At 41.4% G+C, this 6,000-nt stretch overlaps 1 protein-coding gene across 4 annotated transcripts in view; it reads right to left on the minus strand.

The window, feature by feature from the left end:
- The window catches only part of LOC114800610 (extracellular sulfatase Sulf-2-like), a 29,604-nt gene extending 24,219 nt beyond the window's left edge, over positions 1–5,385 (minus strand). For 3 of the 4 annotated variants that reach the window (XM_028998216.1, XM_028998218.1, XM_028998214.1), the window contains exons 1-2: positions 5,276–5,385; positions 4,712–4,954 (exon numbers count right to left, since the gene is read on the minus strand). The gene's annotated coding sequence lies outside the window, so the exon portion shown is untranslated. Of the gene's footprint in view, positions 1–4,711; positions 5,144–5,275 lie in introns of those variants that run through there. The other variant, XM_028998215.1, reaches the window with a different exon arrangement.
- Between the last annotated feature and the right edge of the window lie 615 nt (positions 5,386–6,000).

Below are 6,000 nucleotides of genomic sequence, written 5' to 3' on the forward strand. Positions count from 1 at the left end.
GACATGCAGAGCATGTCCAGACAGAAATCAATAACGGTCCTCTGAGATACAATATGATTTAGAAATCTGCAGATTGCCTGGCTGGTCCAATCCAAGGCGCTGTTGATTCATTATGTGTCATAAAAATGTGAACTGCACCAGCAGCATTCTACAGATGTGTCACACTGCTCTTGCTTATCTGACAGCACAGAATCCATCAAAACCTTAAAAAACACTTCTCTGTACAGAAAAAGGAGCAGAGATCTGATGTTCCAACAACCCATATGAATGATAAAAACTTTTTCAGGAATCCCAAACATCAGGTGACAAGAACAATGTTTAAGATTCACACCTACAGGATGCAGGTCCATGTGGAAAGATTAAAAAAGGTGGAGATTTTGTGACAAACAAGAGAAAACCTGAAATATTATCAGCATAGTCTAGAATAATTTTTTTCTCCAAAAGAAAAAACAAGGACAACTTTGAAAATCAAATATTTAATTGAATACAGTGACTCATACAAGTTTCATCATCATACTGTGCCTCTCTCTCTCTTTCTCTCTCTCTCTCTCTCTCTCTCTCTCTCTATATATATATATATATATATATAATGTATATAATATAATGTATATAATATAATATATACATACATAATGTAGCTCAGTCCTTGATTTCACCACACTGACATTGATTAACTACTATGTTAATGTTTAAATTTTTCTTCCTTCTTAGGAGAAATGACATGACACCTTCATCATGGATCTGTTTATTTCTTTTTATGAATACGCACATTACATGTGAGGCTATGGCAACATTGTCTGACAGGTGTTACAAGGAAGGAAGGAAGAAAGAAAGTAGTATTGATGAATAGAGAAATCAAATACTCCATCACAAACAGTGACCCTAATTTCTGACCCAGTTTGTATTCAATTTAAACAGATGCTCCTTGTCATTTTGCGTACGTTTTATTCCCAGACAGCTGACTGTTTCCCCCTTTAATGAGTTTGACATGTTGGTCAGACGAGCACTTGTGTCTGTCTCTGAAACGTGATCTCCAACTGCAAAAGCCCTCGAGCTACATGCCTTTTGTTCCTGCTGCTCTAGATCTCTTCCAATCAATACCAAGAACTCTTCTCTTTCTCACAGCCAATTTAAGTCTCACACATTCCATTGCATAGCACAGTTCTCAGGAAACACTGGCTGCCTTCAAGTACAAACTTAATTTTTTCTGCCCTGGCTTTTCTTTTCATTCATTTAACACCCTGACTTTCAAAGCTGGAGCTCAGGTTGAAACATCTGCTACCTACAATTTTCTGAAACAATGTGAAATGACCTCATAAAATCTTTAAATATTAATTCCCTGCAATTAACTGCAAAAACACATGTTCATCCATTAAGAGCTTAAGAAGACATGGTGGTAACATAATTTTATTATTTACTCTACCTAGCATGACTGTTTTACAAAGAAAATGAGATTCAGTCTTCAAAGCTTTGAAGTACCGCGGTCTCAACGAGTAATCCTTGTACTTTTCCGGAGTGAGAAAATCCAATTTCAGAAGACCCCTAATTCCATAAGAGTCATTAAAAAGGAATAGCAGCGTCAAAGGAGAGAAACAAGGAAAATGTCTCTCTCTTCATCTATTTATGTTATATGTACATGAGAGATGACATAAATGAAAAATAATTAAGATTTATACTACCGGTCAAAGTTTGGACACACCTACACTGTGGCGGTTATGGAGAATAAGATGGAGCCATTGTGAAGAATCCAGTGCAAGAAACATATTTAGTATTTGTTGTATCAGGGGAAAGTGAAGATGAATCTTGGGAAACCGTCCCCGCTGTCTGAGAAGGTCAAGAGAAACCAAGAGTGTGAAATGCTGCCATCAGAACAAAAGCTTCCTGCCTTAGAGAAACTCAGATTTTTGGCTCGTTTGTAAAAAAATCAAGACCCGTAAATGAGTAGATGCATCCAAACTTTTGACTGGTAGTGTATGGTAAAATATACTAATCCACATAATAATTGCCACATTGGGAGTGGGGCAGCCTCATATTTGTATCAGTACTTTAATTAATGTACTGACAGCATCTCTTAATGATGCTCTTCATTTTTTTCAATCCTTTGCCATCACCCATGGGCCTTTAATCTCATTTTATGGCAGCATCCTGCACACGTTTAATCATCACTTCACCAGGCCACTTACCTCGGCACAGAGGGGAGCTTTTGCTATTTGAGCCCTGCGATCAATGCTGCCCAGAACATGGGGAACGCTCTATTTACTCTCTTGTGGGCAGTGGTCAAGTTGCATTGTGGGAAATGGAATTTTGATTAGTAATAACATTAGAGCCATGAATGATGATGATGCCGATGATGTTGAACACAAATTTGTGGATGAGATTAATAAATAAATAGTTTCTTGTTTTGCTGTGTTCTGTTACTTTGTTCTTTTCTCCAGTTGTATTATGCTAAAAACATGTACATTGTAATTCAAGGGATTTTTAAAAATACATTATGTTAATAAAGATTGTCAAAAGCCAAGTGCACATCATTGGATAATGATGAAAAAGGAACATAATTACACTCTGGACTGAAAGGCTTTAAAGTTCCTGAATTTAATGAGTCCGGGTGTTTATTGGTCTCAGACATAGCAGACAATAATGAACTCCAGCAGTAATTATGGGCCTCTGGAGAAGACCAACCCATCTACACCTCATAAGTCCACAATTAATGCTCCTAAGTCACTAATTACAGAACTATTAGTATTTAAGAGCTTGGTCAACGATGAAGCTTGGAGTTGAGAATTATTCGTATTTATGGATAATGGCGAGCCCTGCAGTAATGGAAATAACCATGATGAGCAGAATCTTGCAACTCAGAGGAAAGAGTTGCCCTGCTCTTTGAGGGAGGTGTGAGGAAGTCCGCAGGGCACAGCTCTGTCCGGGGCTACAGCCCCTGGCCCCAAGCCTGCGCTCACCAGGCCACAGTGTGGTGAAATGACAAGACAAGATGCCAGAACCACTCACATCACCTCCAACTGAACTTGAATCACTCACATGTTACAACAAGACAGGCTGTCAATATCACCGTCTGCCCTCTGAAAGACAAGAGACGGAGTTGCTGCTCACCACCCTACAACCGTGAAATGTGAGTCAAGACGTTAAACTTCTTTACAAATGATTCTTCTGTTTATTTCAGATTACATTTACATTTTTTTTCCATGCACATTGGTTGTGTCTTCTGTTTCTTTTCATTTTCGTCCAATGTCCTTGTATTATATTAACAGACTCGACTGTAAATGAAACCAATGTCTCAGTGCCTATAAATAATACATGCAAGATCTTGATATGGTGCTTCAGCAGAATGTGTGCTTCCTATATTAAAATTTAGATTTGTATTCCAGTCTTATTTGTACAGAGAGAAGTAATAATACCTTGAGCAGCACTACTGACCCTTTCAGTGTCACTGAAAATAATCCAAGAAGAATATCATCATTGAGTGAATGTGAGAGGAGTTATTTTTTGTGTGTGTTGTGCTCTGGGTCAGATGAGGTAGATTCAAACAGGAGCCAGATCCTCTACCCTCTCCAACCTCCTGGAGAAAAAGAGGCCAGTTGTTGTGGGGTTAGCTCAGCATTAGTGAGGAGCCCAGTAAATAATGAATGAGTGAACCATGGATCTCTCAGGATCCATCACCTCTGCCACGTAGCCCTTCCATCAGCGACGCACAGCCAACACAGCCAACATGGCCTGGGAATGAGACGCCACTGCGGCACCATCTATTTTTCAGTCCCTGGAATAGTAAAGATGACACAGCCCTGCAGTACTCAAAAGAGCGGTCTCTCCCCGCTGACCTCTCTGACCTAACACACACTTTCACACAAGAACCTTTTAGAAAGTCAAGCACCAGGACAGATATGACATGTTCTCCCAGCCATGATGCACTTCGGGTTTGTTTGAAACAGCAATGTTTAAAGCACAATTTAATTAGAATTACACACGGTGGTACAAATCTCACACAGCTTTTAGTCACCACATATGTTCTGTCAGTTGAGGAATACTAAAAACATTGCTCACTCCTACACCTTTGCAGGAATCTCAAATTAGACAAACTGCCCCTGCAGTTGCTGAGTTGCTCAGTTTATTAAGGGCATGTAATTTCCTACAAGCAAGGTTTCTCCAAAAGCACTAACACTTATCAGATTATTATGTAGTAAAAACAAAGTACTGCTATATAATGTAAATAGATCCCAATTATTACTGGCTACTATAGTACCGTGTTTAAAATAAATCATCACACAAGAACTGTTCATGCAAATTGGGATGAAGTCACCAACCCTTGTCTTTGTACCAGTGACGAAAAGCTTCAAGCGCCACGAGCGGAAAACTGCGGTATAGGCTGAGACAGGAGCCAAGACGAAAAAACCACAAGCAAGATTAAGACTGAAGCCGAGGTAAAGACGGGATATGGGTTTTATGGTTCGGCCTCAAGATTGTACAAACTTATTAATAAACTAAGCTTCAACCAAACTACTTCATCTTCTTCAAGTCCCGAGATGCAGCATAGAGTGAGGTGAGAAACACCAACACTACGTGACCTACAGTAGAACACTTGTACCATATCAAACATCTCCATGCCCCATGTATGTATGAGTGTGTGTGATACATTACTGTGTCAGAGAGAAGAATAGGCACCACAGAGACTAGACTCTAAAGTAGGACAGATGTGGAGTACCTCATGCCTGTGTTCCTCCAGAGCACCGGTTCCTCCTGAGTGCCGTTCCACAGCGGACGAGATGCCTCATGGGGGTCGCGGTGACACCTGCTCGTCCCCTCCGCTCTGAGCTGTCCCCCAGCCCTCCGATGCTGTTTCGCAACGACTCCTGCTCTTCCCTCGCCACACACAGACGTGATGGAGCTGAGAGAGCCAGGGCGCTGATATAGATGCACAGAGAAGTGAAAGGAGGGAGGCGTGGTCCTGCGGCCGATAAATAAAGGAGGGAGGGAGAGAGGGAGGAGGAGGACAACAAGAGGTCCCTCAATCTACAATTCAATTCCTCCCGCTCCCTTTGAGACGGCACTTTCTGCTGCTTTTCCTTTCTCACACTCTCTCTCTCGCTCTCTCTGATTTGGTGCATTTGCTATACTAATTATACCTCCTTTCTCTTTCTTTTCTCTCTTTCATCAACACAAATGCTAAGTCAACCCACTTTTTCTTTCCCCTGCTTTCACTTCCCCGTTTTCTCCATCATCCACACGCTCTCTCTCTCTCTCTCTCTCTCTCTCTCTCAGCTCTTACTCGTCCAGCTGTAGTGAGGGTGAATCGGGGATGTGGCAGCCATCTGCTGGAAGGCTGTGTGCTTCACCTATTGACAGGCGGAGAGAGCCGGGGCCAGCCGGAGACTGGAGAGAAAGGAAGGGGAGGGAACCATGGATCAATCTCAGTGCAGGAGGTGGGTGAGACGCTGGCACACATGGTGCATTTATCAGGTTGGCAATGGGCAGGGTTTGGCCAAAAATGGCGAACCATTCACAAGTGATGGGGAAGAACAGACACCTTCACACACAGAAACACACCCATACAGAGCAAAAAGATCCACACTGAAAACATTCTTATAGTCAGCAAACCAAATATGTTCTCACTTCTGTTGTCTGTTATTGACAATAGCACTTTTAGTAAATAAGAATTCAATATACAGTCGAATAAATGTAAACAGCTTCATGCAAATTTCTATAAAAACAACACAGTAGACACAGTTGCTCACACACAGAGATTCTGACATCCTTTAATATCTCTGTGCAGTCCAGGCCTGTGCCGGCAGGCAGCTGGTGTTTCTCATATTAAAAATGTCTGCGTCACTTATCCCGCTCCCGGAGGCAAACACAAGAAAATCAGTCAATGTCCGAGGACCTGTTGGTGACTGATGCTTTTGTTTATTCTACTGTGCAGGTTATTTATTTTGGGCCCAGCCTTTCTTTTTCCAAGCGGCAGGACGTCTGCAAATAAAAATATATATCCTGTAT

The sequence above is a fragment of the Denticeps clupeoides genome, chromosome 12, assembly GCF_900700375.1.
Source record: "Denticeps clupeoides chromosome 12, fDenClu1.1, whole genome shotgun sequence".
NCBI classification, from domain to species: Eukaryota; Metazoa; Chordata; class Actinopteri; order Clupeiformes; family Denticipitidae; genus Denticeps; species Denticeps clupeoides.